Source organism: Stigmatopora argus, chromosome 2 (genome assembly GCF_051989625.1).
Source record: "Stigmatopora argus isolate UIUO_Sarg chromosome 2, RoL_Sarg_1.0, whole genome shotgun sequence".
Lineage (NCBI taxonomy): Eukaryota > Metazoa > Chordata > Actinopteri > Syngnathiformes > Syngnathidae > Stigmatopora > Stigmatopora argus.
Genome location: NC_135388.1, coordinates 12,608,662 through 12,633,526, shown reverse-complemented (window position 1 = coordinate 12,633,526; position 24,865 = coordinate 12,608,662). Strand labels below are relative to the sequence as shown.

The 24,865-nt window shown below is 38.7% G+C and overlaps 1 long non-coding RNA gene across 11 annotated transcripts in view; it reads right to left on the bottom strand.

Moving 5' to 3' along the window:
• LOC144090620 (uncharacterized) overlaps positions 1-24,865 on the bottom strand; it is a 129,749-nt gene that overhangs the window by 37,036 nt on the left and 67,848 nt on the right. Inside the window, exon 3 of one of the 11 annotated variants that reach the window (XR_013305469.1) lies at positions 2,511-2,593. The exons of 9 other annotated variants lie outside the window; for them this stretch is intronic. This is a non-coding gene — a long non-coding RNA (uncharacterized LOC144090620). Of the gene's footprint in view, positions 1-2,510; positions 2,594-7,466; positions 7,611-24,865 lie in introns of those variants that run through there. One more of the 11 variants, XR_013305471.1, reaches the window with a different exon arrangement.

Below are 24,865 nucleotides of genomic sequence, written 5' to 3'. Positions count from 1 at the left end.
TCCAGGGAGGACAGACCTGGCACCAGCATGTTATAATAATACACTTGGCAGCTAGGACGGTGTCAACCCCTTTATTCCCCTGGGAGGGAAGGACACAGCCTAATCTGTATTCAGTCCTGACATTGTCCACATCTGATATGGAACATTAGCCCCCAACTCTCTCTATACACTAGTGTCCTTCAGTTTATATTACTTTATGTTAATAGAGAGAGGGAAAATTCCACGTGCTGTCGTTTGTCATTGTTAGCAGGGTGCTCCCTGAGCTGGTTTGAAATCCAGTTGTTTAGAAGAGAAAATGTAGGGGTAAAGCTGACTGCTTGGGATAACCCATCTTTTCCCCCCCTCTCGGTTGAACTCTGAGCAAACTTCACTGTCTATTCTTCATCTGGACAAAAAAAAAGATAAAAGCGCCTTTTTACAGTCAGATTCCCCAAACTGACTAAGAGTGTTTTCTGCTGCCAGGATAAGTTAGTCCTACTATTGTGATGTCTCAAGTGAATTTGCAATTCCGACAAAACGTTAAGAATGAATATAATTAATATGGCTGAAAACATAGAAAAAACTAATTAAAATATTTGGTGTTCCTCTACCTAGTGTCAATGTCAGGGGGTTAGGGTTAGGGTCCTGTGTGAGTGAATGTAATTTGACTGCAGTCTCTCTATTTGGAAGTACACCGGCTCTTTTCTTCAAGTAGTCCTAGTCTGCTTGGTCAATGCATCACATGGTTTAGGCCCCCTATTACCATACATTCGACCAATAAATCGCACAAGAATGACACTACTGATTTAAAATCAAATTTTACCTGATAAATGTTAACACGATCTCATTTAAAAATCAAAGAGTGAATCAAAGAGTGAAAAAATTCATGAAATTTATAGATTCAAAACCAAAGGGCTATCCCAGCTTTAACAAATGAAGTCATTAATATGAAAAGGCTTCACATTGATGTACAAAGCTGTAAATATGAATTCTGTGAAGTTGTGCAAGAAAGATGGGCCTATGTCAGTTTTCTGCCTAATGTGCCATCTTATGTGGATTAGAAAGCTAACATCTAATTGCTTCGGCAAAAGGAAAATTGTTCAAATCTGACAATATTCTCCCTCGTGTCATCACTGAATTAATTTCACTAATTGTCTCAAGTCCAATTAGAGTATATTGCGTATGCATTGTGGTGAAACAGTGCTGGGCTAATTGGATTAAGTCTTTATCATTTCCAGGCAAACGACAGTGAAAGAGGAAAATGAACACGGGGTAGTCCTTTTTTAATTAAATCCAACCTAATGACTGCACTTTTATTAACATCGAGTGTTTTCATGCTTCCATACTGTAAATAGGGATGAAAATTAGAAAGTAGAAGCTTACCAATATATTCACTATCACTAAAATACCTCTAGGCGATATTCCTTTTCGGTTTAACTCACCGAAAATTTGTCTCTGTGGGCCACTGGCGGGGGGGTTGCTCTTTTAAAACTGTTGAGTGCATAGTACAGTAAAAAAAGCATGTCCCTGCGTACACTCAGCAGCCCTGCTCATCCTCTTAAATGCCAATAATTATTAATGGTATTACAGCAAGATACTTCTGAGCCTTTTAAAATCTTCTTTATTATTGGCCTTTAGACAGTATTGGTGGAGCTGGAGCGCATTGCCATTCTTTACTGAGCTATAAAAGGGCACTGATATACACAACGATGTACGCATTGTACTGTATACACTATCAAATAATCCAATTATATATATATATATATATATATATATATATATATATATATATATATATATATATATATATATATATATATATAAATAATGCAACATAAGTGAACTGTTATTTTAACTGTTTTCTGTTTTTTATGATTTAAAAAAAGAAATAACTGAAGTAACATCATTTCATCTGGAATGAAAAGAAAAGGGATTTCCATTAACTTGTGAGGACGATAACTTGTATGTTTTGAGTTCTCCGAACAAATTCAACATATAACTCAAGGCACCACAGTAATACGTATTATTTCACTTAACCACTAATCATCGTCATAACACCATTATAACAATATTTTATAATAGAGTTATTTTGGGAAGTTTTCCTTTAATGTGAGTGGATTAGGGGGTTAAAAATATCATTGTTTAAAAAATACTGTTATTTCAAGACCTCTATTCTAGTACTATCCTTAGATTGGACTTATGGTCTCAACAGAAAGTCAGTAGCAAATCTCTATTAAGGGTAAATTATACAATACAAATTGTAGGGTCATCAGGGAAAATTGTAGTTTTAAGTATAGCCTAAACAACTAAATTATTCCAGATTCCAGTCAACAGTAGTTTAAAGTGAAGTTAGTATACTTTGATTATATGCATTTTGTCAATATGGACTGTGCATGTATTCACTTAACCTCCAAACATAACCATATATGCAACAATCTTGTGATCACTCAGCCACTTTCCAGCAGATTGAAGAGCTCCTGTATTGATTAAGACAAGCATAGCCACTTCCCTCTCCTTATCAAAAAGCTTAGCCCGGTCTTCTCTCAGAATTGTTTCCTTATAGTCTCAGTGGGAGAGCGAGAACGAAGAGCTTCTGGAAAAACAAACAGGAAACCTACAGAGAGGAAGGTTGGGGTGATATAAAGCCTGTAGGGAGTACTGTAGCTCACCGTGAGAGTGAATTGGACTGGAGTGGCAATTGCGAACACGGAGAAGAAATTATGCACTACATACTGTACGTCTTGTGAAAATTAAAATACAAAGATGAAAAAATACTCCATGCAAAAACTCTTAGCATTACTGAATACCATTCCAAGTGATAAGTGCATACATATCCACATTCTTACGGATATATCAATGATTCAAGAAAGAACATGTTTAAATGTAAAGAAGCAGAGTAGATATCTTTAAGGAGTTTTGGAATATGGATGTCTGTTCTTTAAACATCAAATGACACATTATACAGTACATGATGCAAAGGAAAAGCAATCAATGCAGATGATAAAGAAAATACAATAAAGTAATCCACTGCCATTATAAGCAAATGGACATCATATCAGTGGCTTTCCTAGCAAGACATACATTACTACCTCACTTTGCAAGGAAATACGGAGGAAGGCTCACCATATGCCTCAATTGTCCAACAAAAATAGATGTGTATTATGGAATTTTTAATTGAAAGAGCATGAATTCACGCTTCATTTACAGTAAATTTCCTAGGCAACTCTATATAAAACAAACATGTCCACACATGCAGCGCATAGTGCAGCTCTGCATGCAATGCTTCACTACGCATCTGTGAAATATGAGTCAACCATCGCACTCCCACCATCTGGCTGTGTTAAGAAAAGTAACAGCCTCTCTATTCCACTGTCATTTAAGATGCAAGAAACTGAGCCTGTGATGAAAATATGTGTTGGAGGCACAGAGGCCCGCTTGGAAAAGTGCCTCTCATCATAGGTCACCCAACATGACAACGACGATGTAAAAATGTCTTACTTAAAAGGTCGTCTACTAAGTTCTGATAATGCAGCGATCAGAGTGTCAGATCAGCCATCGCGATGCAAAGGAAATGAGGTAAAGAGGTTAGGGAATATTACGAGTGGATAACGACTATTGAGAAAAGTTAAGCTAAGGTCAGATGGCAATATGACCATATCGATGAAACATGCTTTGGATTTTCCTTATAAAATCCTCTTGTGGAGTATAATGCAAGTCTACCATTTATCAAAACAAATCAAATATCTAGCAGTGAGAAAAATCTCTCGACCTTAAAAAAAAGAAAGTGCAGTTATCAGTTCTATTTGGAATCCTACTCAATAATTCAACAAAACAAGCAAAGAAGAGGTGATATAGCGATGGCCTAAAGTAACTCAATCAAAACAAGCCAACTGACGTTTCCACTCTTGGCCCTTCAACTCACTGAATAGATTCGCCAGCCATTCTGTGAGGTCAAAGGCTGTTTGTTGACCACAAACCACATCAAATTGGTTGCTCTCTAGCCACGGATAGTGAGTGACCACATGCTGGTCAGTGCAGAAATTGGCTGTATAATCAAATCGGCTGTACCTTAACATATGGCTACATTTCTCACGTGAAGAAGTAGTCTGGGGGAAAAATAAAACACCACTGATTTTTTGAAGTTATGTTATGCTGGAAGGACTGAGACATGATCTTAAAACACTGTGCAGATTCTCAAAATTATGGAAAAGTGAATTTTCAGTTTTAGCAACCTCCGTGGGATTAATTGGTTTAGACTGCAGGGGTGTCAAACCGGTCCTCAAAGGGCCGCAGTGGGTGCAGGTTTTCATTCCAACTCAACAAGAGGATACCCTTTGCAAGTGTAATCAGTTAATTAAAGTCAGGTGCTACTTATTTTAGAAGACACCTGATTGGTTAAAATGTCGGCACTGGATCGGTTGGAACAAAGACCAGGACCCATTGCGGCCCTCGGTGGAATCGGCTTGAGACATGTGGTTTAGAGGATTCATGAAATGAATGAAGAACAGAAGCAAAACTGAGAATTCTGTCTGACCACTCTTTGGTCCTTTTACTGAAATCTAAATTTAAGATTAACTGAGCCGTTGTATTGGCCAGCAAGTGAACACTATGGCAGCCGTTACCTCTGTTCCCTGATGATTGAGGCATCTGCTCTACGTAGCAATTACCCAGGCCAGTTAAAGCAGTGTGGATGCTAATACACCAGGGAACAATTCGCACACTAGAGTGCCCAGTTCTGGCCAATGTTGTTGGTGCGCACATAGTACTAGAATCTTCACTTGAGTGCGCAACAATAGTATAACCTCCGTAAAGAGAAAGCGTGAATAATTCTTTGCGATCTGTTCTTGTTCAATACTGCATTTTTTTAAGAGTGTGAATAAATGTAAAAAGTAATTGAAAATTAGAATAGTGTGAGAGAGAAAACTAAAGTATCACCCGCAGTGCGTCTCATAAGCAGACCTCGATCAATTAGGCAAGCTCTATAATAGCTGGAAATCACATATTGAGCTCAAGCATCCCTTATCAGCAAGTGAATTTTCACGTGCCTGATAGTACTCTAATGATTAATGACATGCAATGAATAATGGTCACGAAAAAGAAGAGTTATTTTTACATTACCCAAATGCGCTTAACCTAAAAATTGAAGATCAGACTTGAGGGCACTTCCTAAAGTCTTCCTGCACATGTTGAGCGATAAGAAGGCCTTGTCTTGTCGCTACAATTAATCTATTTTGCTACAGATTGAAATTGAAGTAGTGGTACCCTACTATGAGTGAACAAAACCCACAAAATACAGGAACTTAAAAGTTATTAAGTAGGTTCACATTAGCAGAAGATATTTTGTTTTACTCTTTCTAGAATTTCAATTTAATGCCGGCTGTTATTTGGTTTACTTTGTTGACTTCCAATTACCTAGATACAGTATTTTATTGTAATATGTGAGGCCAGTATATCACAGGAGCCATCATCTTAACTCAAAGAACAAACATGTGATGTTAAATCTGCATAAACGCCTTTGACTTATTCATAGTGAAACACCAATTTTCATTTTGTTTTTGTTTTGTATAGGCAAATCATCATGTTAGATTGACCAGTCTAAAACTTTCCACTTCTTGCTCAGGTAAACTCCTTTATTGTTTGGGTCATTTTTTTGTTACAGATTATTTGATCTATCTTAAAATTGGATGAAAACATTTCTGTAGACGTCGGATTTCCTTTTTCTCCCGTCACATTTGATATCATCTATGTTCCTAAACCTATTTCAGATAAGATAGTGTGTAATGTCAACCATTGATGCATAAGGATGCCTTATATTAATAACCTAACTATCTATGCTGTTCACTTGTTATTGTGCAAGGCATTTTGGACAGAAGGGTTGGGCAAATATTTACCCCCTGGTCCCAGTCACCGAGCAGGTGTCCAGGGGCCCTGGCGAACATGCCACTTTAATTTCACTGACATGTTTATGATTATGTATGTGTCCCAGCTGCCATGTTTATGATGGACTGACTGCGTGTTCATGTTCAACAACATTAAACATGCATAAGCTAAAGGCCGAGGTCCAACACATCAAAGGAATGCTCTGACAGAGGCCTGAAGAACTAACACATCTTTAGAGGAAGATGAATTTTTACCACCACAATAAAAATATAATACGTGAACAGTAATGAATAAAGAATACATTAAAATTGGACAACGCACCAAACTGAAAAATTACAATATTTAAAGTATACCAAGTTTTAAAGGTATTTGGTGGGTACTGTGTGTTTAGAACCGGGCATCTACGTTTCCCCCAGTAGGAGGCACCTATGAATCTCTTCAGGCGGAGACGTTAAAATGACACTTGGTCAAGCGTTGACCTTGTAGAGCTGAATTATTAGAGATTTGTGTTTTATGGCCAGTCATTAAGCTTTGCTATCATGCTCCTGCCACATGCAGTGAAAACATGCATGTTTTAATTTAGCATCAACCCCCATCAATCTGTTCAGCGTACACATTTGGAATTGGGAGACTTTGCAAATTGTTCTAAGGATCGGCAGAAACAACGGCATAATGCCACTTTTAACAGAAAGCTGCAGACTTTATTTCTTTTCATGCAGGTGGGTTCAATGATTTTATAGTATGAATGAGATACAAAGAACATTTTAGGGAGAACAACCCGGAACCCATAGCAGACGTTTGGCACCCCTGTTTTACAGGTAGAAATTATAGTCCAGCTAGTTGGGGGACAGAAAAGCAGGGATAACTACAAATCCTGAAGATTGCTTCACTATCCTATGTGCATGCTTAAAACAAGGTCAAGGGAGACATGGCTGTTGGACACAACAGGAAGGTTGATAATTAATAGTACCTCTGGGAAGTTTTCCTCAAAATTGGGAGCTGTACTTGCTCCTGGAGTACAGAAGAAAATCCCCAAGAGGGAGGAGCAAGAGGAAAAAGGGGTGGAGAGGACACAGCCAATGATTTATAGACCATTGTTGTGGGTTTTTGGAGGCTGTTTGGTAAGCATTTCTGTGCTTATCCAGCATATCAGGTTTGGTCTTCACCAGTGATTCCTAACCTTTCCACCCTGAAATATTTGTTCTTTTACTTTGATGGACGACAGACCATGAATTCAGGAGAAAGGATTGGAATGTGCAGATCTATTAGGATTATTATTCAAATGACATACGCTTGTATTTTTTTAGGGGTTGAATATTTAGCTATCATAAATTACATGCATTGCATACGTTGCAGAATCAATGTCTGCTTCTTAAAAAAATTAAAATAAAAGGAAAAATACAATATGATACTAGCATGGTACTAACCCAAGAAATAAAGGAGAAGGGGGCTTTTGTGTGGCAGGCCATAACAAAACATGTCAGGATCATTATCAGACTAAAGATATGATTAGAGCCACATCATGCCATGCTCTGCACTCCTCTCTCAGGAGGAAGATTTTGTTCCAGTCCCCTTGTTTTCTCTCTCTTTTAAGTGGCGATTATAATTTGGTTGTCTGGAGGGGTGCCAGGATATAAAGTGTTTAGTGTCACAGCCATGCCTGAGCGAGCACGCCCAGGCCTTGCCTAGGGACAGGTGCCAGCACAATGCTCCATTTACCACAGCCACCATGCAAGATCTGTGTACTTTAGCTGCGGAAGAGATGCAGTTCTTAGACATTTCTGAAGAATGGGTATTTTGACAGCTGGCATTGACACAATATGGGTAATTAAGTAGGCTTCACTTGTACATTAATCTCTCTATTGGATGAAATGCTGTTTTCTGCTCACGAGTACAAATGGATGCGTTGAAATGAATTAAACTGTAAGTGAGTGTAAGAAAAACCTGCATAAACTCTCCAAGTCTCTGAAGAGTATAGCCTTCATTAGGAATGAACACAGGGTTATCAGTGTTGACGGGGAAGTGTGGAGACAAGACACTTAAGTGTTTTTTTGTGCCAACTACGGAGAAAAGTGATTATGTGGAAAAGGTGTAATCTGTACTCGAGAGCATGTCATGTGTAGTAAAATGACAGTATTTCTGTGGAAATTGGTACAAGTTAATGCTGTGAATAAAACTTGAAAGTCCTTTGAGATCATGTATTTCAAGACCATATCATCAAAACATCTTGGAAGTGGTTTGATTCCACTGAGGGCCTATTTCGTGACTAAAGGGTTATTGTATTTAAACACAAAAATCCTCATGTAGAAGCCAAGATTATAATTTGCCAAATGAGAAGCAGAGAGATGAGAAGATGTGAAATTGAGACAGTCCTTAGAAGAAAAAGAGGTGGAGCAGGAGGTGGAGAGATGCTTTAAGCTGATTTATATCAAACAGTAATAACACCCGCCCCCCCTCTCACACACACACCCACACACACACTCACACACTGACTGTTTAATATGCGAAAATGCAGAGCAGCCCCTGTCTTGACAGCTCCCCATTAATAAAGGCATGGCTGGAAGCGCAAGTAGCCATAGCTCATCTATATGAAAATACATGATGATGGTTTTACACAGAGTCATCTTTTAGGATGAAGTTTGTGTGCCAGCATAGGGATAATGCTGAGAGGCAACCACGGTCATAATTCTACGTGTGTGCTTCATTTCCACTCTAGACTCTTTCAGAGATGCAGTACAGCCAAAGCGAATAACAGTGTGACTTGTGTGAGTGAGATGATTTTCTCTCAGATGGCTGGACATCAGTTTCTAAGTGCCCAAGACTGTTCCGGACCATATGGTGCACTCCCATTTAACCCTTCTAGCTGATGAAACCCTTCTCTTATTTTCAACAACAATGTGTGCCTTTGTGAGAAAGTGTCGAACACTCATTGGCCCGAACATTTATGCAATCAGTCAAACTTAATAGCCGTGGAACTAAAATGCCCATGGAAGAATGAGAGAGAAAAAAATTGTGTACACAACGTTAAGTTGCGTGTTCATGGGTGCCATGTCCCTGATGGCCAAACCAAGCTAGAGAAAGATTGTTTAGGGGAAAGAGAGGGAAACACAAGGAGGCAATGGACTTGGTTTGTCCAACCCTGGAGGCTTTGGTAATAACCACTCTTAGTCCATGTATTTTACATGAACAATCCTCACAGGGCACAAAGAATAGGAATCTTACACTATTTAAATACAGGATTTGGGACATCAAAGCCCAGCTGATATTGGAATAACAGAAATAATTAGGGATATGGAAGTTGCAGAAATAGCCACATTTCCATAAGACGATAATTAGTCCCAGGGCTAGCTGGGTCAGAAGGAATCCTGTATGTTGAGGCTTTGTATTAGCACGAGGCCTACAGCTGCCGTTTCAATTAATTAAAAGGGAGTCTGGAATATTACAGCTGAAAACACTGATTGAGAATCAGGTTTAATTTAATTTCCCTCCATGTATACTGAATTGAGAATAGAAAAAGTTGTTTTCCATTAAGGAAGAGATCAAAGCGCACAAGCAGCCCTGGCTTCAGTTACCGGTAAGTAGGTTAACACACTTCCATAATGTGTGTGTGTGTGTGTGTGTGTGTGTGTGTGTGTGTGTATATGTGTTAGATGTACATAAAACATGACATGCACTCAAATTTAGAGCAACATTTCATGAGATAACACAACTTCAGATGATGATGCTGATTGACGACAAAGCGATATCGTAACAGCGTAAATGACTCATAAGATTCCTCAAGATGAAGCCCCCGCAATGCTTCATTTTGGATCAGAGGCCATCGGTCTGCTGCTAAACTTGTCGGTGTACTCATTTCCTTTGTCTTATTCCATTTCCACTCATGAGGGGAGGAGAGGGAGGGAGTAAAATCATTTCATTTTCTCCTGCTGAGAAGGATGTTAAAGAGGGGCCAGAGAGTCTGACTCCTTTATCTAATAACCCTGCCACAAGCTTGCCAACATGGGAGCATCAAGGCAATGCACAGTGAGGGAGTCACACAGCCATTTGCAGTCCAAGCTTGGCTGTGCAAGACAATTCCACACCGTTAATGTATGACTGATGTTGATACCTAAACATTTCCTTTCTAGTCCTCCCAAAAGAGCAAGAAGCGTCAAGAGTCGGAAACAAATCAGTTCCACAATTATGCTTTGCATTCAAGTTCTTCTAATTTCAAAAAATTTTTTTCCAATTGAACTCAATCACCCGGTAATTGGAAGATGAGTCATTTGCTTTACCATTTGCAAAAACATGGTCGTTCCATGGCCGTTTTTGGCAAAATCAGTGTTTTATCATAATGGTATGTGTCCTTTCAAACTTCAAATACAAAAGGAACATCAACATACAAAAGGACTCTAAGACACAGGACACTTGAACACATGAAAGGTTAATCACCATGTTAGATACAAAGGAAATGGGAAGAAGAAGATGATGGTGGCACATGATAAAGGGGAGGGTACCCAACCATTCCCAGGTGTATCACAATGTCTACAACAACTGTACTCTGCATCATTGCCAAGTTCAAGATAATAAATTATGTAAGAAACAAACCTGTCTGTGGTGGTTTAATGTTACTTTCTTCTGTCTGTCTTTTTAGGGGGGGAGGTGGCAATGTTTTTCAGATCAAATGTCACAAAAACATTCAAACCAGTCTCCTTTCAGGACATCAGTCACAACTCAGAAGACAAGAAATTAATGTTGTGCAATCATAGAAGCTCTTCTGGTGACCCCATCAGCTGGTGAGACAGTGTCCCCTGGTGTCTATAAAGTTTCATCTATACTGGACCTCCCGGATCAACAACTATACCTTCAAATCCCTCTAATTTATATGCAGGTGACTGCTTGTCAACGGATTTATTGTGGCTCCTGTCACAATGCTTTACAATACTCTTCAATGGAGCCTGTGTCTTCAAGCCAAACATCTTGGAGCAATTAGAGATTTGGAGGGATTGGTCCCGTACATTTTTGCCAGAAAGAGAGTCATTTATTTAATTGGGTAGTAAAATTTCTTCTCAACTCTGGGCAACCTGGTAGCGCACGCTCTTATCTTATAACGTGAGCCATTATAAAACGTATAATTTGAAGGTAATTTAACACAGAACACCCATGAGTCATGCATGGATATCATAAAACATTAACAAATGTTCAAATAAAATGCAGTGATCTTGTCACAGCTACCTGTTGTCCAGAAAGAGACCTGAATATCAACAAAGAACTTTCTAGTTCTTTGTGGGTCGAGGAGAAGGCCTGGACACAACACAAAGTGCCGATGAAGCACAATCATTGTTGCGAGGTGTGTGCACGTGACATCAAATCATCCCCAGGGGCAATGCAGGATCTAGGAGAGGCTCAGTGGCTTTTTGTACGCACAGCCGCAGCACCCTGCACACGCGTCCTGGATCATCCGGCCATGTCATCACCTATTGTCCAGAGGTCTGGACACCCTGCCATGACATTCTTTAACTATGAGATCGAGTGGGAGAAGCATTCCCTACTTTCCATGGTTCGGGTTGAATGAACGAGCTGGGAAGTGCATTCGAATGAGACACTTCAAATGCAGTGGAAGCCACATTGGTAACAACAGGGTTGAGCCACAATTTTCTGGAAAATTTTACCTCAAAAGTCAAATAAAACTTGACACTTGAGCCATCATCATGTGTGGCATTGTGTGAGAGTTAAAGGATTGACTCCACATGTAATGTTTCTGTCACATAAGACCTGTGAGGGCAAATACAAAAAGTATCATAATGAGAATGGAACTTGGAAGGTGTCTGAATGTTCAATATAATATGACTAATAATTCAATAGGAGTAGATGCTTAAAGGTTCTAATGCAAAACCACTGCCTCTAACTAAGAAGGGATTCATTTAACTGGACATAAAATAAACTATCATAAAAATGAAATGCTATTGGTGACGTCAAAGATTACTTGCAGTGTCAATGTTATTATTTATACTGTACAATTTCAAGTATTTTTTGGCAAGTATTCGAGGAAAAAAAAAAAAAATCATAGCCAGTTCCATCACTTGGTGCGTCCTGTGTGTAATCACACTAAATCCTGAAAGCATTTATGTAGTCTGATTCTGTGGTAAATCCACAGTGGCCCTAAAGAGTATAATGGGTGTTAATCTTTGAAACGTGTTTTATTAGCCAGAGGCTCAGGCTTGCCATCAACCTCCATTCTGGCAATCCTCCGCCTGTCATATTCTTTTAGTGTGATGTCAGAATTACCGCACACTACATGCCCATGAAGAATACATTAAACTTTCTCTTGGATCTTTGTGAATGAGGTTCATAAAGTGACACCGAACATGGAGACCACAGGTAGCGCCCAGTCTTAGTGGTGGGCAGGAATGTTCTAAATGGGCCAAACCGCCTGACGTAGGTTCTCTCTGATGCAACATCTTCAAGCTCCAATCTCTTACAAGGATGAAAACAGCCAAATCCCACACTGTCAAATGCACTTACAACGATCTCCCGAGACCAATATTTTCCACATGGACAACCTATCAGTATCCTATTTCCGTGACTCTGTTATTTGCATAACCTGGCGGGTGCTACAGCCTGGCGAAGATGGATTTACTGTCCTGTATCAGATGGCAAGGTTTTGTAAACCCAGGGAAAAAAGGATGCAATCTCATGAATGACATTTTGGATGTAAGAACGTCACTTCTCCCATTATCTAAGCCTCGGCCCGAGCTCTGCCTTATTGGACCGTGACTTTTAGCTATTTGCCTGATGCCTGACGTAGTCACTCCCAGTTAGGCTTTAATAAGTGGATATTTATCTTAGCTGGCTTCGAAAGAATTTAGGAAGCCAGCAATAAAAGGCAGCTGGAAATGTCTAGCAGAAGCCCCAAATTGGGATGTCCTACAGCAGGAGTTGCTAACCACCATACCAAAGACTAGTGTTTTATCAGAACATCAAATATTATACAGAATGAAAGAAGCAGATACATTTATACTTTGTACTTTATGATTGACAAACCTTCTATTAAATAGCATTGACCAATAATGAACAAGAGCACTCAGAAAGTGCAGACCAGGGCCAAGATTGAAACATTTGTCACTTGCTAAATCAATATGAATTTGAATGGCCGTGATCGAGAATCCTAACAGCTAAAAGGGGAAATATTTCATCCAGATACAGATCAAATATGTTTTATGAAATCATCAATGTAGCCTTATCTCATCTACAACAATGTTAATGAATTGACAGGGGATACAAAAGAATTGTTAAGTAAAAAAAACTTTTATATTTCTTAAATGTTATATTCACTGACAGCAATGTGTATAATCATTTATGTATTAATATAAAACATTAAAGTTCAAACATATGTTCTCATCTATAGCTCCTATACAAAGATGAAATTAAATACACTCACTATATGAAGTAAATGGCCCGATTTTAGTGAAGCAAATCGGTAGAAAGACTCCAACTATAGCAAGTAAGACTTGTTTTTAATGAGGAAAATTTGGCAATGATAGTATCAGAGCTTTTCGTTTTTGGACAGATTTACATTTTGGTTGTATTTCTGGTCGTCAGACAATTGGATTTCCTATGATCAGCATGGCAGCCTAAATTACTCCAAGTAGTTGCTTTGCACACTGTAATACTGTTAATAAAAGTCCCATTTTAATCCTGTTCATTTTCTGTAAACAATCTGAAGTCGGAGTCCCTCTCCCTTCCGTTTCAAAATAGAGTACCGCTCAATATGCCGCGCATTAATGCATACTGCATACACGTCACACCCAAGGGATCACTCAGGAAAATGTGACATTTGACTTACAACAATGTCAATATAGGATGACAGCTAAGAGTATAAGTTTATGTTGGTCGTTGAAAATTTCCATCCCAATCAGTTTACGTGTCAGACTGAAGACAGACACACAGGTGAATCACTTCTAACAGCTGTGCATTTGTAAACGGTGACAAAATCAGGACCTACTTCAATTTTGACAAAGATCCAAATTGCAATAAACAGTATTCTTTCATGTAGGAGTATCACAGGATACTGTGGAAATGTATTCAAACTGCCACATGGGAATAGTTTGAAGTTAATTACAGTGCATCTTCATTTCAAATCAAATGAACATTATTAGAAACAGAGCAGATCGGGATTTGTTATTGCCATTATTTTCACTTTCCTTCACTCATTTTCTCTCCCCAGTAGGACAGACTGGGAGTCCTGTTGTTTTATTTTAATTGGAGCAGTGATGTAATTGGCCGACTCCATGCTGCTATATTCAATTAAGATAGAGGCGCGTGTGCGTGTGTTCGCATGTACAATTGATATGCTTTCAAAATTAATGTAGAAAAAAAGAAAAACAACTCCAAATTAAAAAAAGAAGAAAAGAATGCCTCATCTACTTTATTTTTTTTAGTATGTCAGAAGTTTGTACAGAAAGTTGGGTCTTGATAACTCTGTAGGCATTTTGTTGGTTGAATGTTTAGTTCAGTAACTGCCAAGTTGTTTGATTTATAAATGATTTTTTTCTTAACCTTTCTTCATTCCATTTAAATAAAGACTGCATAAAGAAGGACTCTAACCTTCAGTGAGCAACACAGGAAACAATGTATAGAACCTTTAATGAGTACGCAGTAAAAATGATATATGGAAAGCTGTATAGAAAATGGATAGATGCACGGTCATATTATCTCACGAGGGACATGGCAGTTGAGTGGTTAGCACAGCCATTTCATGGGATTGGTATCCAAACTCTGGCCTTTCTGTAGGGAGTTTGCATTTATTCAGATAGTCACTCGCTAGTCAACATGATATATACAGTGTATCATGCCAAAACCATTGTAAATTAAACACCTGGCTTGGTTACACAAGAATTGTAGGTCCCACGTGTGAAATGCTGGGGAATAAAATGTCTCCATCATATTACATTCCAGCGCCAAGTTGTCACACCCTAATATGTAGGCCTACTGTCTGGATCAGTAGAAAACATGCCACTGACTAGGTTTGCAAGTGTAATGTGACTATTGTTTCCATTTTAACAAATTAATTATCCCACAGGAATCAGAATGAAACACGGGTCGAATCACTAAAATCTGTTACCATACAAGTTACTCACTCAGGCTAAACAGAAAATAAAATATTTGTCAAGGGGTGCTTGTTCAACAGTGCATTCATATCCCTTTTGATGTATTTTGCTGGTTAACATGCCATGCCATAAGGCGTAAGTCAATGGGCGGACTATAAACTCACGGGAGAGGTTGTATGACAAGATTGTTTCCACCTTTAATTCAAGGCAAGAGATGGATCTGGAGATGTTCTCACCTCGTAAAGCGACACTAGAACAGAGATCGAGTGGATTTGTGCTGCACCCCTTGTAGCTAACTTTTGCTATGCTTGGGCACACATGTGGCATGCCTTTTTTGTACGTGAGCAGTGTTTAGCACCTCTTTTACAGTCATTAAAGTTCAAAAGTGCAAACAGTATTGTGCGCCAGTACTTTTACACGGGCCATTTATTTAAGCATGTGTCACACGCCATAAATACAAAAAGATTAGATGGAGAAAAAAATATACTCTGCTTTCTTTTTAAGGTTGTCAAAATTGCATTTTAAACAGTTCTCCTTTGTTGAAAATCACACGCACCGTGATTGTTGCTTACATTTTTTCTTAATGTTTCGGCTCATGCTTAATTCCGATGGTAGGAATAGGTAAACGTTGCATTCACTCAGAGTTCAGGCATAATGTTTTCCTGACAGAAAGGAAATTTAAAGTAATAGACAATACCTAGTATGAATTATGTTGTGATGATTTATATTTGCACAAAGTATTAGTGTGCAAATTGTTCATTTCTCGGAGCTCTTTAGGAAGAAAATAATGTTTAAAACTAAAAAAAATATTACATCCCAGCACAGCCATTGTGTGATGAATGTGACTTCAGTCATGGCACTCTCTTACGCCACTTAAAGGCTAATATACACTCGAAACAGGAAAAAAGTAGTTAACTAAATCGACGCTTAATCTCTATATTTAACTATTCAATCTGTCTCTGCATTGCTGCGTCCTAGGATCATTCGGTTCACTTCGAAAAGACAAAGGCAAGTGCGCTACTACAGGTAAAGATCAGGCAAATTATCCCTAAAGATGAAACTTAAGAATTTGGTGATGTTGATAAGCTCCAGACTTCAGACACTCTGTCTTGGCAATTCATGCTTTAGTGTACCGTGCAGCCACAAAAGGAATACAATTTATATTGAGCAATGTGACATTTTTATTCCTTTATATTGATCATTTTAACTGATTTTCACTGCACTAGGAAAAGAAAGGCTAAGAATCTAATTACTGTAGCCACCTACACAAAACTGGTGATTAAAGTCACATCCGCGCTTTCAACTTTTTTTTAAATATTACAACAAGACATACGGAGAATTTTACTTTATTCTCCCTTTTATTGTTAATAATGAAACAAAAGATCAAACGTTGTAGAAAGAGCTGAAGATGAGGTCCCTATATATAAAGTTGAACCTGGTTTTAGATACTTAAAGTGAAACAAGTTGTAGGGAACACATTACTCATGCAGTCTGCCTATAGATGGTGCTCTGTCTAAGATAGTTTACTATTTTAAGTCTATTCTAGCTCAAAAAGAACGAGGAAGACCCCTTGGGAGCCTATTGTAAACAAGTGGGTATGATGCACTGAATACAATCCCACTTTTTGTTTTATGAAAAAGGATGCTCCTTTCATCTAAGGAAAACAAGTAGACAAACTAGCACCTACGCACAATCGTACAACTCCGCCGTTAATTACCACGTTCATTTACAATGTTTAATCTGTGTGCCTACTGAAAATACAACAAACAAACAAAAGGCACAGCAGAAATTTCCTGTTGCTTTGTTTGTTTGTTGCTGCATTTTGTCGTAAACACTTTTATGCTCTGTATTGGAATGTCCTGGTTTTGCCTTCTTTATCTGTACAACAAAAGATATCGCTGGCTTCATTATCTGGGTTACATGAAATAATGTATTCATACAATTGGGTTAGATTTTGAACATATCTGTAAAAATAATAAGAAATCCCTTTTTTGTTGAATTTGTTATGGTAGATTTTAGGTCAAGTAATATTCATGCCCAGCAAGTGATCAAACATTTAAAACTGTGGACTGGTCAGTGGTCCTTGTGAGAATTTAGGAAAGTGGAGTCCTGAATAATTCCTTTTATACAAGACTTTTGATTTGATGTACTAAAATACGACAACAACGTCAACTGTTCCAACTTTTCAGGCCTCACTACTAGCCAGTTTGCAAGCCTGACTTCAAATATAGCACATTTAAACTACATAGCAAAATGACGCTAGACATCGGCAACAAGCCTCACGCATAAAAAAAAACTAGCTGAGGATTCACAATTATTGGCGACAAAGCAAACAAAAAAAACTGAATAAATAATTATAAATTCTCGCCTATCAAAGCACAACTCAACACCTTGTACACATTATTGATCGGCTTGTGGTCAGCAGGGTATTTCAAAGTAAGGCAGTCCCTGACCCTCAGACTGAAATTATTCATTGCAGGCATTTACACATGTAAGCATGTTGTGTTTTACAGGACCACTCGTGAACCTTTCATGCTACAGCATTTGCATTTCTTTTAGAGTGAAAACATTTTTTCTTTCAACAAGATAATTGAATGCAGTTTTTTAATCTCTTGTCTAGTTTAACAAGTTTTCTGTTATTTTTCTCCACATTTTGTCTCTCATGGTTGAGGTTTACCCATGTTGACAATTACAGGCCTCTCTAATCTTTTCAAGTAGGAGGACTTGCACAATTGGTGGTTGACTAAATACTTGTTTGTCCCACTGTAAGTGTGTGGAAAATGCAGACGTGACAAGACATATTTACCAGAGATTTGACAAGGCCATGGATACACAGGTTCACTGTCTTCAATTTTAATCTTTGATCACAACACCACTTGACACATGAAAAGGATGCCCATGCACATTTGGAAGGAAGTCCCCTTATATGCCACTTCAAGCACAGGAAAAAGCAAAGAAACAAAAAAGGAGAGACCACACATGAATGACACAACATGTCAATCCAAGTGCCACAAACATGACATTTCCTTAAAAACAGGGCAGCTGGATTAAAATAGACCAAACGTTCTTTTTTGTCAGAAGTGTCGATCAGAACATCACAACGTGGATGTATGGGGAAAGTGTTGTCAAATAATGGTGTCACTAGGTCAAAAACTATACGGTGACTAAGTTTCATTTGAAATGCTGAAACAGGCCGTGTCCAGATGTTCACATGTCAGGGAAAATCTTACTCATCATTCAGCAGCACTTTACAATGTATCAAAAACAAGCATGTTTTACAGTTAGTTCTTAAGAGAAGAATATGGTTGGCATTGATTGTATTGCAATTGTCTGGGTAAGAGTGTAACATCCCTCATCTCATCTCATTTTCTGGACCGCTTTATCCTCATTTGGGTCGCGGGGGGTGCTGGAGCCCATCCCAGCTGACTCCGGACGAGAGGGGGGGGGGGACACCCTGAATTGGTGGCCAGCCAATCGCAGGGCACAAGGAGACAGACAACCATGCACACCCATACGTAGGGGCAATTTAAAGAGTGTCCAATCCGCCTACCATGCATGTTTTTGGAATGTGGTAGGAAACCGGAGTACCCGGAGGAAACCCACGCAGGTCCGGGGAGAACATGCAAACTCCACACAGATGGACATGACCTGGATTTGAACCCAGGACCCCGTAGCTGTGAGGCCGGCACGCTAACCACTCGGACCGCCCACATGGTGTAACATGTTAGATAAAAATTTGATCGGATGAAGATTTGGAAAGGACCTAAGTGATCACTTTTATTTTCTTTGATAGTAACACAATCCTCTAGCTTAATTGAATGCCTATAACTCACAATTTAGAAACCTGCAGGTAGTGCACCACACAAAGTGTATTATCATCACAGACCATTCTAAGCTAAAACTATGAACACTTTCGTTATATTGTGTGAATTTTGAATGGGAATGAGAACTTGCTGTTAAATATGGAGCTGTGAGCTCTCATAACGTTGGTGTCTTTTATGACCTCTTCATTAAACTAGATACAGGAAGAAATGTTCTCCCAACAGTGTGCACGTTGGCATATACTCACAGGGGGTTCATTATCATAACTAACCTCCTCCCGAGTTCGTTTAGACAGGAAGGAGAGAATCTCTGACACATCTGACAGCTGCACTGAATTGAACAGATATTGGAGATGACCTCTAACCAATCTTATTCACGATGATTTTTATGGAATACTTTTTTCTGCAGGCAAAAAGAGGGGGTAAAAAGGAAATAATTTCCATCCTAATATGTACAACTCTTCCATCTTATTCACTTGGCACTTGAATGGCAATTAAATTAATTCTCTTTTTTTCTGGTCAAAGCTTATAAGAACTTTTGTGTAAAGTGGAATTGAGGGAGGAATGACACACCTAATCTTGCACAGCTTTGTATCTAGTGGGAGACGAGTGAAATGAGAGGAAGAGGGATCTTTATCAGTAAAGAAATGTCGCTTCTTCGTATTGCAACCAGAAGGTGTGCGGAGTGATTCCATTATAGAAGGAAATGGGGGTGGGGGGGATGTTCAAAGAGGCTTGCGCAGCCAGAGGACACCTTGGGAGGAAACAGAGGACCATGCTGAGGAACAGGAGGGAACCTTGCTGAAGCAGCACTTTGTTGAGAGAGAGATCACAATCAGGAGTTCGTACAAATTACCTACCAAATAAAGGTCATTTCAAAATTAACCCCAACACTTGTATGGGACAAAAATGAATTGTAGTTATTGTAAAAGTCATGTACCTATTTGCTTGGACCTTGAAGTCATGAGCAAACATAGGAATATGAGACTAATGAAAGAAAAATTTGCTTAGTCAAAGTCAACACATGCCGATATTTATTAATGACATGATAAAATGGGAGTGGCAGTGGAGGAGTGGTTAGCACATCTGCCTCACATTTCCGAGTTTAAGGTTTGAGTACAGGGCTCTGGCCTTTTCCATGCTAGGCTTGTTAAAGACTCTAAATTCTCCCTAGTTATAAGTGTGAGCATGATTGGTTGTTGGTCTCCCCTTGTGCCTGTGATTGTCTGAAAACCTATTCCGATTGTCCCCCGCTTACTGGCCATAGGTCCCTGGGATAGGCTCCAGCATCCACACGAGCCTTGTGCGTATATGCGATTCAGAAAGCAAATGAATGAATGAACGGCTAATCAAAAAAACAGGCAGAAAATATTTGGTTACCTTATAGTTGCTGTGTAACCTAATTCACATAAGTTTTAGGCTAATGTGCTTTGTGTTACTATTTATTGATTTAAAAAATAAATTAAAAAAATCATCCAACATTTTAATTGCCCAGTCTCAGTCATTTTCATCCATAGTATTCATTGCATTTCACCCATTTAAATCGATGTATGAAAATAGCTTATATGTCGTCTTGTGTATCTCATTTAGGAGTTGTCAGAAGAAGAAGAAAACAAATCTATGTCACTTTTACAAGGACTTTGCGTTTCGAATACATCAACAGCCTTAGTGGTAATAAGGAGGCTTTCAACGCCACCGAACTGTAGGCATAGCTAAACAAGATTCAAAGTGAGAGCTGCAGGTCTACTGAAAAGGCCTATAGGGGCTCTAAAGTTACTGGGGACTGGCATTGTGGTTTTAATTGATCTGGTCCAGCGGAAATGTAGAATTTTACAGCTAGAATGAGAATAAAGTGTTCTCAAGTGAAGATGGGAAACATGTAAAGGTTTATCTGCATTGCAAATAAAAAGAGGATGGAGATAGAAAAAAATAGATTTGGTATGGTAAATACAATTGGAATCAAGAGCTAAGAAAAATACACACCTGACAGTAAGCACGATTTTTTTGGCTGGGTTCAGTGCATATTCAGGTGACGAATGAAAACAGTATATAATACACTGCAATTATAGGCCCACGTAAGCCCTCCAGATAAAACAAAAGGGTGAGAATGTGTTGAGTTTTAATGCATTGCTCAGGGTTAAAAGATAAAAGTAAAATCAGGAAGCTTACATTGCTACTATAAAGTTTGCAATAACTTCCTGAACCCTCTGAAACCTTCAGTGGACATAAAAACATCTTTTCCAATAAGGCAGCAATTCTGTAGAAGATCTAAAAGCTTCCTAATGAGATATTTCTGGTTTTTGCGTGCCAACTAAAGCCTTCAAGTGGTTGTAAATAAGGGTGATTTAGTCCCGGTGTCGGGTGCACTGCAGCCCTTATGCTTTATTCATGCTCGGGCATCTATAGGAAGCGAGCGCAGCAACTGACCGGACAAGGATTTTATTTTCATATCCTGCAAAGGGTGCTGGATGGATTCTCCATCTCTGACCCATATTATCAGGACATAACACAGAGCCAGCTCACACACTGTAAGTGGGTGCCTGGGCCTAAGACGGAAAAAGTGAAAGCTTTACATTACTGGAGGTATGCACTATAGCATAAGTAGTTCTATATGGGCAAAAGTCTTGAGACACAACTTTTAATCAATTAAGGAATCAATCAGGGGTTAGGCTGGACCAACTTTGTGGGAAATGTTTGGAGAAGACCGTTTTCCATTTTCCATTGCCCAAAGCGAGTTCCATCAAGCCATGCTTGGATGAATGAGTCTGATGTACATGAACTTTAAGAGCCTTGGCGTCAAAACCTCAGGTCTAACATTAGTGACCTCCGACCTTTTCTTCAGGATATGTTATAGTCTGGGCATTGTTGGTCTGTGGCACGACTAGCAGATTTTTTTCTCAGAATTAACAGGTTAAAAAACATATTTTTGCGTGTGTTTGTATTTAAAACAAATAAATTTAGTGTGATTGGATTGGATTGGATAACTTTATTCATCCCGTATTCGGGAAATTTCATTGTGACAGTAGATATTGGGGTCATCACCAGGGTGGTTTTCTGTTTTTATTCAATTTTCCTTTTATTTATGTTTTATGTATTTATAATGGTACACATTTTAAAAATGTACTTTTTTCCATTAAAGAAATTCTTAATTGTATAAAATATATACGATATATAATTACAATTTAGACCTGGCATCCACATTATATGGAGGACACAGTTGTGTAACAGATGGAAATACTATAGACCAGGGGTGGGGAAACCAGTCCTCAAGGACCACTGTGGATGCAGGTTTTTGTTCCAACCGATCCAACACAAACAGTTTTACCAATTGGGTTTCTGCTGAAACAAGAAGCCTCTGACTGCAATCCACTGATTGCACTTCTAAGATACCAAATTAGTGGAAAGGTTTCTTACAGGTTGGAACGAAAACCCGCACACACTGCAGCCCTTTCTGGTATAGTTTGCCTACCAATACTATAGACATCTTTTTCTTGATTACAAAGTCATTTTCCATTGAGTTAAAGTGTCAAAAGTTTTGAGAAGATTGAGCTTTGTCAGATTTTTTCCCCACCAAAATATGAAATTTGAGTAGTTGTATTTAGAATGCTCACTGATATCCGCGGGAGTGTATTTATTATACAACCATTAGAACACTAAGAAAAGCCCAAACAGAGAAACTATTTTCTGGTCTGGTTTCTGATATGTCAAATGCTTTGGAAGGACTAACCTGAGTGATGGACCCACGTGTTTAAAAGGATAATGGTAGCTAACTCTAAACGTGGCAATAAGTCTTGTCTGTGCAAGGATACCAGAATTGAAGGGGTGTGAAGACAGATGATTGACTGACTGTGCTGCTTCCAGAAGATGGATGTGAAGTTTTTTGAATGACCCCCCAAATAGGATATGGTGAAGCCACCTGCTGCCAGATTGTAGTTACACAAATTCCAATTGAATCCAATATAAAAGGCAGACATTAAAAGATCCACACACAAAGAAATATATATAGATATGCACGCATTCACACATGTCTGTCCACCCGCAGACTGGCAAACATTATTTCCATATTCACTGTCTGCTTTGCAAAGGAAAGGGAGAAAGGAGCAAAACTAGCTCATAAATAAATGACAATGTGCCCTGAAAAGAGAGGCATAATTTCATGTTTGTATAATATTCAGCTGGCTAAAATTTAATCTCCTGTTTAATACCCGCCATCCTATAAACAGAATAGAGGTCACTGACTTATAAACATTAGGAATGTAACCTCATAAAAATCGATTTTTCATTTAAAATATTATCTCCGACTGCCTGTTTATCCATGCGATGTCAGGGAAGAAGTATTGTGTTATAGAGTTGAAGATAAACTTTTTTTTGTTGTGTTGGTGAAGTTAATGTTAAATTTGAATCTGCTAGTTTGAACAGTTAGTTTGCTGTTAGACATCCACAAAAACATGCATAAAAAAGAGGAAAGACACCCTTCTGGATTTTCACTTGCAAGGAGGATGGACATTGAGAACCACTTTTGTCAATTTCCAAAGGCGGTCTGAATTTTGTTTTGTTTGGTCGATTTGTATTACATTCGAGGCCCTGAATACATGGACATCCCAACTCCAAAGGGAAGGGTGGATTACACAATTGGGACGTCAGAGTTTTCAAAACACGTTCACAATCTCATCACTATAATCAAAACAGAAGGCACAAGGACTCCAAGACACCCCGACGCATCTCGTTGTGAATAAGGATAAACAAAATGTCCTTCACTGGTGGCAATAAATGAAATGATGGCGACTCTGTCGAAAGCAAGAATGCATTCAACTTCAGGCAAAGCTTATACTAAATGTAGCAAATGTATGATAAATGATAATGATGTGCGCATAACTCCAACATAAATGAAAGCAGAATTGAGCAGATGGCACAAGTAACATGGATCATGAGTACACATGTGGCTGCGAATATGAAGAGACAGTTGTGCTAACAGTGAACAGAGGCCTTTTTCTGCACTCCCTCTTGTTTAATTGGTTCACTCAGAGAAAAGCAGATGATTGGATATGCTGCTGGTTCAAACTGTGAATGATTGAAACCAAACAGTTCTGCCAAAAAACTAATCACTTGGGTTGGTAAAGCAATCCTCGGCAGACATGCACCGCAAGTACGAAAGTGTGGCTGCAACCCCGATTATTTATTCATTTTGTTTGATACAGGATGATGTTCCTCCCCTGGATAACCGGTTTCCTATCTGGCAAGAGCGCTGGCACTATGCCCTCTGTTTAAGATATCAAAGATTTGCGGCATCATGTTTCCTCGTGTTGGCTCGCCAGGGGAGTTTTGCCAAACATGAAATGGATAAAGCCTCAGAAAAGAAGAAGAAAGGTGGGGAGAGAAAGAGAGTGAGAGCAAAGCAAATGGGGGAGGAAGCATTTGAAAAATAAAAAAAAGATGTAATGGGCATCTTGTGTTTCAGAGAGAGAGAGAAGCCTCCGGAAGCTCCTCTCGGTGGTCTCGGGAGAACACGCTTGTGGTGGGAGCGACGGCTTTAAAATATCAGCGCAGAGGACAGACCGGGATTGTGTATTTCTATAATCTGTGTATATAAGATACGCCACATTAATTAATTTTACTGTTTTTTTTTTCTGTTTGTTTTTGTTTTCATGTGCAGATCCATGTCATTGAAGACAAACAGCAGCTAAATGAGAGAAAAGCTGTCATGGCTATTTCTCTTTCACATTTGATTTCAACTAAAAAGAGGAACATGTGAAGACATTGTGTGAACATAAACTTCAGAACAGGAATCAAACTGCTAAATCCTTGCAAGTAAGTATCTTTATACGGGATGATATGTTTGGATGTTTTAATGAGAACCTTAGCCAGAGAAGAAATTTGTCTCTCCAGTCAAAATTATTTCTCTGATTGAAAAGCAATGTGATCTGACTTTGGATTTTTTTCCCTTCCACCCAACCCGGTTGATTGGCTATACAGTCACTGCAAGTGATGACCACATATTAACATCAAATATTCCAAACTCTCTTCTTTTGAGTTATATTTTTTACTAATAAATTGCGTTAACGGGGTATTAGATAGATCTTCCAATAAAATGAACTG